Source organism: Dendrobates tinctorius, unplaced genomic scaffold (assembly GCF_039654945.1).
Source record: "Dendrobates tinctorius isolate UK_male_01 unplaced genomic scaffold, ASM3965494v1 ptg000103l, whole genome shotgun sequence".
Classification (NCBI taxonomy): Eukaryota; Metazoa; Chordata; class Amphibia; order Anura; family Dendrobatidae; genus Dendrobates; species Dendrobates tinctorius.
The window spans coordinates 12,811,842-12,824,207 of record NW_027361771.1 but is presented as its reverse complement, the minus strand read 5'-3'; the positions used below and the strand labels follow the sequence as shown (position 1 = coordinate 12,824,207).

Here is a 12,366-nt window from a genome sequence, read left to right as displayed (position 1 = left end):
GCATGGCCGCTCGCCCATGTGCTAGTATAGACATTACTTGCTAGTGTGTGAATGGTGACGGATGTATGATTCTGGTGACTGACTCATTTGAAACCCCTACCCTTGGCTATTACGCATGTGGATAGGGAATTAGAGGATAGTCAGCGCCAGTCAGTGGCAAGCCATACGCCACTGTGCCTACCGCACTGCTACACTAGCGTCCGATGGTGTCATGCCTCACGGCACTATCGTACAGCACTTAGCAGCACTTACTGGCGTCCGCGGTAGCGACGCCGCACACACGGTAGGTCAAGACGAACACCGACCTCTGCCTTGGGCCGTGTCCCGTGACCATATACCGTGTATGCATGCCAGCTGAGACCTGTGAAGCTAACAGGCTCGGCGTTTATGCTTTATTGATACTAAAGCACCTCTGTGAGTTTAACAGAGTCCGCTCTGCGCACCTCGGGTGACGTTTAACCTGAGCGCAGTATACCACCATATAGCGAGTCCGCCATTACTCAGCAGCGGTTGTTACACCTACTGCACAGTGGACCCCGGGCGGCGAACGCACTTCCTATTTATATTTAGTGCGTTCCACCGTCCCTAACACTAGCTTTGTGTCACCAGCAAATTTAATTAGTTTACCCTCCATTCCTTCATCTAAATCATTGATAAAGATGTTGAACAATGCAGGGCCTAGGACAGAACCCTGTGGTACCCCACTTGAGACATTCTTCCAACTGGATGTGCAGCCATTTACGACCACTCTTTGGGTCCTATCACTAAGCCAGTTATGAATCCACCTAAGAGTTGTCTTGTCCATCCCATACATACATAAGGATGGTGTGAGATACTTTGTCAAATGCTTTGCTGAAGTCAAGATATACTATATCTACAGCATTTCCATGATCCACCCAGTCAGTGATTCTGTCATAGAAGGAAATTAAGTTAGTCTGACATGACTTATTAGTTACAAACCCATGCTGACTCTGATTAATCACTTCATTCTTATCCAGGTACTTACATACATGTTGTTTAATGATTTGTTCAAAGATCTTTCCTGGTATAGAAGTCAGGCTCACCGGAATATAGTTCCCTGGGTCCACCTTTTTGAAGATAGGAACAACATCTGCTCTTCTCCAATCTTCTGGGACTTTTCCTATTCTCCAAGAATTTTCAAAGATTATGGAGAGTGGTTCAAAAATTTCTTCTGCTATCTTCTTCAGTACTCTAGGGTGTAATTCATCTGGACCTGGAGACTTGAATTCATTTATGTTAGCTAAGTGTTTCCTCACTATCTTTCTGTTTATAGATATCCTGGATTCTTCTATCCCTTTAATAGGACAGTGAAGATCAGTTGATGTTACATTTACTTTCTGAGAGAAAACTGATGCAAAATAGGAATTTAAAAGTTCGGCCTTCTTAACATCCTTTCTCACCATTTCATCATTTTCATCCTGTAAAAATCTTATAGCATCTTTGACTTTTCTTTTACTTTTGACATATTCCCAAAATCCTTTTTTATTGCTTTTGACATCTCTTACAAGCCTTAATTCATTGTTAGCTTTAGTAATCTGATTCGTGCCCTGCAGGTTTTGGTAATGCAGATTCAAGTATGCAGATTGGAAACTTGCAACAACAGAGCTGAGTATGCAGGCAGGCACCTTGCTATAGCAGAAACAAGTGTGGAAACTAGCACTTTCAAACAGCAGAGCTGTATATGACAGAAAGACACCATGATACAGAACTGAGTTTGGAGAATAGTAAAACTGTGTCGAAAGGCACAATTTTGAGAATGTGTACCAGACAATCTATATGGCGAAGCTGGGCTAATGAAGTCAGTAGGAGTCCTGGCTAGCATTCACTGAATTACCTGAATACTTAAGTGGCATGCAGCTGCCTGATCTTGACTTAAAAGGTGAGTAACATTAGAGATGTGCGCCATGTTACCAAAGTAACGCAACATACCCAAGAGCAAAGAAAACCGATGGCTGTGAAAGGAAAACATGGAGCCTGGCTCAAGCCAGGACAGTTGAGTAACATTATGTATGGGGGATTCCAACTCTTCCACAACAAATGATGTTGGGGAAGAAAGATCAGTCAACCTCCAGAGGTGTCTAGCAGTGGCTTTCCCTCTCCCTATTGAGAATATACTGAAAGGTTCCCTTTAATAAAATCACAAGAGACAAGTGGGTGGTTCTGAGCCCGCAAGTGCTTAGACTCACATCTGTAAACTCTGTCCCACACTCCCACCTTCATCTCGAGTCCATCACACTCTTCAACACTGAAATCTTGTGTTGTGCTAGCCTTGCTCTGGGCAATATTATTTGTGGAATACTGCCCACCCTTGTGCTTTATACATGGAAATTGGCCAAATGCGAAGAGCAAGAAGAGTATGGCACGGAAAGGAAAGGAAAGGAATAAAAGTGTATTCATAGGAGAGAGCTTTTTACACAGAGGAGTGTGTATCTTATTTTCTCCACAGCAGCATCAGATGAAAGCAGTATTCTATGAAAAGAGGAGAGAATGGCAACATCACGGCTTGTGTAGAATTAATCCAGGTGTTTAATTCCTCCATCATGAAAAAGCTGCAACATTTTGACACTTGCAGGGTTCTCTCTCAACTATACAGTATACCATGTAGCATCTAGTAGGAGGTATGGCTAACAAAGCTATACATACTTTTTGTTATACCTTAATTTTAAAATGTGAGCTTATTTGTTCTCTCTGTTAAAGTCTTAACATCTACACAATAGTTCAAAAGAAAAAAAAAACATTATGGGGCTGATTCATCAAGCAGTTTTTGCCACTATTAAAAACTTAATTTCCCCCTGAGTGCCTACTTAAAACAAATAATATCCCCTTAAGAGTCTACTTAAAACATATAATGTTCCCCTGAGTGCCTAAATAAAACACACACTGTCCCCCTAAGTGTCCCCTCAAAAGGTAATAATGTAATCTTTCACAAAAAATAAGTTTTCAGACATATATTCCAAGAGGCTGAGTTCTCTTGTGCCCTGCATGCAGAGCAGGCCAACAAAGGTGGTGCAATGTAAGTGTTGACTTATAGGCCAGAGGCCTACACCAACCTGCAGCCTACAAGGTGGAGAGTGGTGGGGAAGGGAGCCTATGGCTCCAAGCTCTACCACAGGATCTAACAATATCAGTGTGATTAAGTCTTGTTCATTTTCATGGCTAGTATTGCCACTGTAACATTCTCTCTTTTTATATATTGAAATTTTGTGATTTTGGACTGCTAAGAAATTTCTGTGCTGAACAAACACCCCTGTGGTCCCCCTGCTGCGCCACTTGTTAAAGAGGACTTTCTACTTCCACTTCCATCCTTTAGGTAATGGATCTGTACAGCACATTAATTCTATTTCTCTGTTCCTTAAACTCATTCAGACGTCTAATTTTTCCACATATGAGAAAAATGGATTGATTATTCTAATCTACTCAGAGTGTATGTCATCTGAGTTTCTCATGGGTGGAGAAATGTCAAAAAAAAATATTTTCTCTACCTTCATGGACCCTTTGACTTGCATTGCTGCTTTTGATCTGACCCTTGGATCAAAATTGGACGTGTCTCAGTAGTTTTCTGCAGACCTCTTGGTCCTCGAAAAATCACAGACATACAGGTGCTTCCCACAAAATTAGAATATTATCAAAAAGTTAATTTATTTCAATTCTTCAATACAAAAAGTGAAACTCATATATTATACAGAGCCACTACACACACACAGTGATCTATTTCAAGTGTTTATTTCTGTTAATGTTGATGATTATGGCTTACAGCCAATGAAAATGCAAACGTCATTATCTCAGTAAATTAGAATACTTTATAACACCAGCTTCAAAAAATGGCTTTAAAATCCGAAATGTTGGCCTACTGAAATGTATGTTCAGTAAATGCACTTGGGTCACCCCTCACACCCAGGGCAGCGGGGTACTCAGTACCGGGCCGGTGCCAGGGGGAATGCGTGTCACAGCAGCGGTGACCCGGTCCGTGGCCCTGGGCGCCCAATATCAATGGTGGTGATGTTAATGATGTTAGAGTTTATTAGAATAGTTCGTGACGCCACCCGTGGTGTTTGGCAAGTAAGGTGTTGAGCCAACGCTGCATACAGATCCGCTGGGACTGATGGTGTGGTGCAGCAGATATGGTGTAGCTCCCAACAGGTGGAGCTGTAGTCCCAGGGCAGTGTAGGTGCAATGGATGAGGAGAGGCGCAGAATGGTATGGATGCTGGTACCCAGGTGTAGTGGTGCGGGAATAACTGGAGGACACCAGAATATGCGGTTCCAAAGCTTTACTCACTGTTTGCAGTTCACACAACTGCCTGCCTCCGTACTGTGTTCTCCAGGTCAGGGCCTCAGCCAACCTCCAGGCAGGATAGGATTCTCCCTTCCACACTCCGCCAACGTGTACCTTACTGAACGACTCCTCCAATGCGCCTTTAGGTGCGAAGCACTCCAGTACTTAGTTACCCTGGAATGCCTCTCTCTAGGTGTTCCTAGTCTTTACTTGTATGACAGACAGCTGTAGCCTGCTTCGGGGACTCCTCACTGCGTCCCGGCTCTCTATTCAGCTACTTGTGTCCCAAGTCTATGATGGGAGCAAGGCGTTAGCGGCTCACTACTCCTCCAGTGTCTATTGCCGGACATAAAGATCCAATCAACCTCGGGGACCGGGCCCCGGCCTTTGCGCTCTCTGGACTGGAAGGGTTCTCTCTCTTTCTCAACCTGCTACCCACCGTCCTTCTATTCTCCTTCGTTCCGATCTGTTCTATCTCTCTTATGGAAGGTTAGGTTATCAATCTTATCAGTCTCTTTCTTTGTCTTTCCCGTGCCAGCAGCCCAGATCACTGGGACCTGCTGCAGCACGTCCTTCAGACACCCATCTTCTCTCTTCTCTCTCCTCTAACCAACTAACCCCTAACTCTCACTCTTCCCTCTCTTTTGTATCATCTCACTCCACCCGCCTCCCAGCACATCTCGTGTTACGAAGCAGGGTTCCACGAGGGATGCTCTGCTAACCCCCAGCCTGAAGCTGTTAGGTGGCCCCACTGAACTATCCTGTGTGTGGAATGCAGGTGTGGAGCGTGGTCAGGAGTTCCCACCTTCCCTGGATGGTGGGGCACTACACCTTTAGGAGAAGGTGCAGTACCTCTGTGGCGACTGAAGCCTCAGGGGCGCCACATACCCCCCGTTAAACACAGCATGTCCGCGGGCTGCAAGACAACAAAAGTACAATACAGGAACACACAAAATTTTAAATGCTGTTTAACAATACTTATCTAATCTTACTAATGTAGGAGGCACATTTCTTAAACATTACAAACATGCTAACTTACTATCTTAGTATCAAAATTTTACTTACGTGCAATTCTCAATTCAAACTGCTATTCTCAACACATTTTCGATCACTTATTCTCTTTTTCTTTCTCTCTTTCTACTGGACGCAAGACACTGACCATCTACTCTTGGCCTGTCACCTGTCACTTTCAATTCTTCAGTCTTTATTCAATTCTCACATCCTATCTCAAAAATTTCTAATTCTCTGTATCAAACATGCTATAAAAGACATTTACTTTTCATAAGACACAACATTATCAAATACGTTATCATAAAACATTCAAAATTCTTGTAAGGTGCTGAACACTGCTCCCAGCCGGGATTTCTTGCAGTGTCCCTTGAGGTAGACCTCATTCTTAGAAAAGTGTCCATTCAACAACATCATCTTCGCAAAGTGTCTCTATATAGAACTTGACATTTTCTTCGCAAAGTGTCTTTATATGTAAAACCAAGAAAGGGCACCTAAAGAGGTGCAAACTATTTACAATAAAAGTTTTGGATCAATCAGCGTCTATGATCTCCACAGTTCCATTTCAAAAACAACGCTGCCAATCAAAAACTGGGCAACATGATGAACAAAAAGACAAAGGCACAACTGGTGGAAACAAAACCCTCCTGGGTAACGAGATTTGGAAAAGTATTTTTTTTCTACTGGTGATCCCCTCCTGGGGTTCTGGAAGCTGAACTGGAACTGTTACCAGATGTGGTATCTTCACCCTGTGGCAAATGGAACCCATGATGTACCTCAACGCCCATCAACTGCTCTTCCACAATAGATGACTCCGTTGCTCTGGTACGGGGTCTAGCTCCTAGGGCTTCTACATCCTGGCAGCGCTGACAAGCAACTACTTGGGGATTTGGCAGTGAAGGAATCCCGAAATCACCATCCGAAAACGATCCAGATCCCCTTCTGGTCTGTAGATGTCGAATCGGGCACGCCGGCTCCAACCGTACCCCCACCAGCATGGTCCTCCGTTTCATCAACCCATTAGGAAGACCGGCATATATACCTGGGAGTTCCTGGTGGTGCGACCTCTGCTCCGATGCAGGCGTGGTGGTAGCAGGCGCTGCCTGGTGAGAGGCCAGGGATGGCGCTGGAGCCCATGGCAGCTCTGGTTCCGCGGGAGTCGCCAGCGAGACCTGCGCAGCCGCACCAGGTCCGGGCAGGAACTTCTCTCCCTCTGTCCCGGCTCCCTCGGCTGCATACAACTCCTCTGGTATCAGTGGCAAAGAGGGGACAGTATACACTGCCGATGGCATGGCAGCGGCTCCAAGCTCCGCCAAGTCCGCTAGGAAAAGATCCGGTGTAGTAGCGGTGGGTACCGGTGTCGCGGGTACGGCAGGTGTAGGCCCCTCCTGGGCGCGCTGCCAGCTCAGTCTCCCCAAGGCCTCCTGCCTCAGCCGCAGCCGGGTGGTCAGCATGACTATTTCTTCTTCCAAATGCCGACAGTTCATCTCGCGGATCGGGTTGGAGCCGTCAGCCATGGTGCCGGGGGTTTGCACTTCCCCGCGCTCCGCAGGCCTCCTTCCCTCACTCTCCAAAATGGCGTTCTGGCGTTCTTCTTGTTCCGCCCTTCTGCTCGCCACTGGCTTCTCCTGCCCCTCCCTCCGGGGGCGGCGTCTTCTTCCAGCGCCTCCATACCAAGCCAGTAGACGAACCCCTCGGGGGGTGGGCCACGCATCAGTCGCATAGTAATTCAGGCAGGGACGGCCCAAACTCTTCGCGGTCTTTTCTTAGGACCTCCCATCACTTCGCGCCCTTCTTCTCCGCGCCAGCGGCCATTTCTAATGTCCATTTTACAGTCTATTAAATTTGGTCTTCTGCACATTTTCAAAAGTTGTAAATCCAAGGCACACAGAACCCGATGGCATCGGGTCTCGTCATCCTGTTCGTGACGCCAAAATTGGGTCGCCCCTCACACCCAGGGCAGCGGGGTACTCGGTACCGGGCCGGTGCCAGGGGGAATGCGGGTCACAGCAGCGGTGACCCGGTCCGTGGCCCTGGGCGCCCAATATCAATGGCGGTGATGTTAATGATGTTAGAGTTTATTAGAATAGTTCATGATGCCACCCATGGTGTTTGGCAAGTAAGGTGTTGAGCCAACGCTGCATACAGATCCGCTGGGACTGATGGTGTGGTGCAGCAGAGATGGTGTAGCTCCCAACAGGTGGAGCTGTAGTCCCAGGGCAGTGTAGGTGCAATGGATGAGGAGAGGCGCAGAATGGTATGGATGCTGGTACCCAGGTGTAGTGGTGCGGGAATAACTGGAGGACACCAGAGTATGCGGTTCCAAAGCTTTACTCACTGTTTGCAGTTCACACAACTGCCTTCCTCCGTACTGTGTTCTCCAGGTCAGGGCCTCAGCCAACCTCTAGGCAGGATAGGATTCTCCCTTCCACACTCCACCAACATGTACCTTACTGAACGACTCCTCCAATGCGCCTTTAGGTGCGAAGCACTCCAGTACTTAGTTACCCTGGAATGCCTCTCTCTAGGTGTTCCTAGTCTTTACTTGCATGACAGACAGCTGTAGCCTGCTTCGAGGACTCCTCACTGCGTCCCGGCTCTCTATTCAGTTGCTGTTGTGTCCCAAGTCTATGATGGGAGCAAGGCGTTAGCGGCTCACTACTCCTCCAGTGTCTGTTGCCGGACATAAAGATCCAATCAACCTCGGGGACCGGGCCCCGGCCTTTGCGCTCTCTGGACTGGAAGGGTTCTCTCTCTTTCTCAACCTGCTTCCCACCGTCCTTCTATTCTCCTTCGTTCCGATCTGTTCTATCTCTCTTATGGAAGGTTAGGTTATCAATCTTATCAGTCTCTTTCTCTGTCCTTCCCGTGCCAGCAGCCCAGATCACTGGGACCTGCTGCAGCACGTCCTTCAGACACCCATCTTCTCTCTTCTCTCTCCTCTAACCAACTAACCCCTAACTCTCACTCTTCCCTCTCTTTTGTATCATCTCACTCCACCCGCCTCCCAGCACATCTCATGTTACGAAGCAGGGTTCCACGAGGGATGCTCTGCTAACCCCCAGCCTGAAGCTGTTAGGTGGCCCCACTGAACTATCCTGTGTGTGGAATGCAGGTGTGGAGCGTGGTCAGGAGTTCCCACCTTACCTGGATGGTTGGGCACTACACCTTAGGAGAAGGTGCAGTACCTCTGTGGCGACTGAAGCCTTAGGGGCGCCACACACTCAATACTTGGTCGGGGCTCCTTTTGCATTAATTACTGCGTCAATGTAGCGTGGTATGGAGGTGATCAGCTTGTGGCACTGCTGAGGTGTTATGGAAGCCAAGGTTGCTTTGATTCAGATAGCGTGGAGTCGGTCAAGAAATAGGAGCACTAGCCGTGCGTTATTTAAAAAATGCAGCTCCAGCCTGGTACCTCATGAGAGGAAGCGGTGACAGTTCTGGGTTGTATCCTGGTCACAAATGGAGCGCAAGGAAGGGAGAGGGTGAATTAATATCTTCTTTTTATTAGTGCATGATCCAATTAATAGTAATAGTTCAGTATTAAAATAGTCCCAACATTCAAGTCCAACGTTGGTTAGTAATTAGTCACAGGGGTTAGTTCTGGAGTCAACGTCTTTCTTTTTCTGTCCTCAATCAGTAGGGTTAGTTCATTAGTGCATCTCATAAATCGGGAGACAAAAAGAGAGAAGCCACACAAATTGAACAGTACCCAATATAAGGGAATATCAGTTTTTCCTTTTAATCAACTAACCTCTAAAGGTTATGCATATGCATAACAATTTTTAAAGCAGGGATAAGTCAATGAGGTGCACTTCAGCGGGCTTCAGTAGTGGGTGATGTAGCAGAGCTCCAGTCTCAATGACATCAAACGTGCAGAAAGGAAAGGAGAAAAAAAAGAGGGACACAAGTGCCCTCATTGAGCAGTACCCTTAATATTTGCTCTTTTTATGAAAATAAGCCAACTACTAACCTTGGGTGGTTATGCAACATGCATAACACGGAATTCAGCGCCTGGAGGATATTACCAAAGTGGTTCACCTCCAAAATCCATGGGGTCCAGTTAGAGCAGCGGAGACAGGCATTCACTTAGCTTGGCTGGGTGGTCCGTAGATCCAGAGGATGAGTGCGGGTTAGCTTCAGAGCCGGCGATAACGCCAGCTAACGTGGGACCAAAGGAATGTATTACCACGTGATCGCAGGACCTGCGAGTCACGTGATCGGAAGGTCCTTTCAGATCTCCAATGAGATGAGGCCGCGGGGATGATCCAGGGGAGAGGCAGCAGTCAATTGTACCGCTAGTCCATGGTTTAAGCAGGTAACAGCAATTTAGGTAAACACCAGCCGGCGTGAAGGTAGAGACGAGTTCCCAGGCACAAACGGGTAACACGTGACCGCAGGACCTGCGGATCACGTGACCAGAAGGTCCTTGTAGTGCTAAGGAAAGACAGTTCACCTGCGGCTCCTGCAGTCAGCCTCCAAGGAGGAAAGGGGTAATTCAGATAGCGTGGAGATGGTCAAGAAATAGGAGCACTAGCCGTGCGTTATTTAAAAAATGCAGCTCCGAGAGAGCTTAATAAGGAGGGAAAGTTTTTGGATCTTCAAATTAGGTACACTAGCACCAGAAAGGTTAAACTTAACGATTGAGAAACCCATTTGATAGTCATTGTGTATTTTATCTGCTATGTTATTTTAGTATATTTTTATCTTTATTTTTAATGATTCCAGTAATATTGATTGTTTATTGTATCTGATATATATTTTTTTAATTTTTTACCTTGTTTTTCTTGATACAACATGTTTTAATTATCATGACCTATTAATCACCTGTCTCTCCCCCCATTGGTCAATACCCCTTTAAATACCTGCCCCCTCATGTGATCTGTGTACTGCCACCTGAGGAGGACAGATGATTCTGTTGAAACGTGTTGTGGATCATACACTAATAAAAAGAAGATTTTAATTCACCCTCTCCCTTCCTTGCGCTCCGTTTGTGACCAGGATACAACCCAGAAAAGGTTGGTTTGATAGCAGCCTTCAGCTCATCTGCATTGTTGGGTCTGGTGTCTCTCATCTTCCTCTTGACAATACCACATAGTGTCACGGTCACGTGTGTCTGGACGCAGCGAGTACCGCAAGGCGAACCCATATGACACACGTGACCCTGGATACACCGCCTCCAGTTGGGCGAATTTAAATAAGACGCGCAGCTGGATACACCGCCTCCAACTGGCGAATTTAGATATTACACGTATATATACAAAAGTCTGGAAACCCCGCCTCCAGTAAGGTGAATTTAAATAATAAAGGGAAACCTGTGTAACAATAACAATGGAGGGCCCTGCGATAGGGAAACGGGGAAATGGAGACCTCCTGCACTCCCCTGAGTCAGTGTCTCTACACTCCTATCGTTCCCTATGCCGGTTCCGCACCGGGCGACGCACAGGAGACCTCAAAACCCTGACTCGCCCTGCACCTAAACCCTCACTAGGGAATTGGTTGGTGCGGAAACTAATCCCACCACTGCACTAAACACACATAAGGGAAAATGACAATACAGGGGGACACCACTTAGCTTTGCTCTGTTGCTTATGCTCCTCGCAACAGAGCCCACCACCTGCGTGCATCTTCTCCTTCAACAGGATCCATCACCATAACCGGATCTATCACCATAGTGCAGCTTTGGAGCAGAGTCCACCACCAGTTGCAGCTGCCCAGTAAACAGAGTCCCAAAGATGAGTCCAGCTTCTGCCAAAAAGTCCAGCATGCTTGAGTCCAACTTTTCTGCCAATAAGTCCAGTATGCTTGAGTTCAGTTTTCAGCAACCAAGTCCAGCATGCTGAGTGCAACTCTCACCATAGTCGTCATTCCACCAAGCCATGCAAGCACTTCCTGCTGACACCATAAACTGCGACTCCACTACACCATGCCAGCCCTTCTTGCAGACCCCATCGTTGGACTCCACCAATCCATGCCAGCACTCCTTGCAGACTCCATAGCTGCCACTCGTCCCCTCTGGCTGGGCTGCTCAGGACTCTTGTTCAGCTCCATCTTTCACCCAGGCGTACTTGAAAATGAAGACCTATCACCAACAATGATTGAACACACCTGACACTCTTTTATAGAGCCTCACACCTGATTTGTAATTACATGCACATTAAACCAAAGAACTAAAGTGCGATACCACTCACCACCACTGGGGCAACTTAGAATGAACGACACCATGTGTAATAATTCTAATTGCCACCAGGGGCAATCACACCACACTTTGGCACACAGCCAAAGGAAAAAAGTTCAATTGTGCATTTAAACTGTCAGAACCAACCAGGATCATGACACATAGATTCTCAATAGGGTTATACTGTTGTTTTTAAACCAGGTATTGCTACTTTTGGCAGTGTGGACCGGTGCCAAGTCCTGCTGGAAAATGAAATTTCCATCTCCAAAAAGCTTATCAGCTGAGGGAAGCATGAAGTGCTCTGAAATTTCCTGGTAGATGACTGCGCTGACTTTGGTCTTGATAAAACACAGTGCACCTTTATCTAACACACTTTTTCCTTCCACTCAACTTTCCAATAATATGCTTGGATACAGCACTTTATGAACAGCCAGCTTCTCTAGCAATGACCTTTTGTGGCTTACCCTCCTTGTGGAGTGTGTCAATGACTGCCTTCTGGACATCTGTCAAGTCAGCAGTCTTCCCCATGATTGTGGAGCCTACTGAAACAGACTAAGGGACCTTTTTAAATGATTAGGAAGCCTTTGCTGGTGTTTTTTGTTAATTATTCTAATTTACTGAGATAATGACTTTTGGGTTTTCATTGGCTGTAAGCCATAATCATCAACATTAGCAGAAATAAACACTTGAAATAGATCACTCTGTTTGTAATGACTCTATATAATATATCAGTTTCACTTTTTGTATTGAAAAACTAAAATAAATTAACTTTTTGATGATATTCTATTTTTTTGAGAAGCACCTGTATGAATAGCCCCTTAGACTATCACAGGTACAAGTACTATCTGTGAAAATCATGATAGCACTCGTATTCAAAAAATCGG

At 46.3% G+C, this 12,366-nt stretch overlaps 1 protein-coding gene across 1 annotated transcript in view; it reads left to right on the top strand.

The window, feature by feature from the left end:
* Positions 1-12,366, top strand: part of CARD14 (caspase recruitment domain family member 14) — a 111,756-nt gene that overhangs the window by 84,804 nt on the left and 14,586 nt on the right. The window lies entirely within an intron of this gene.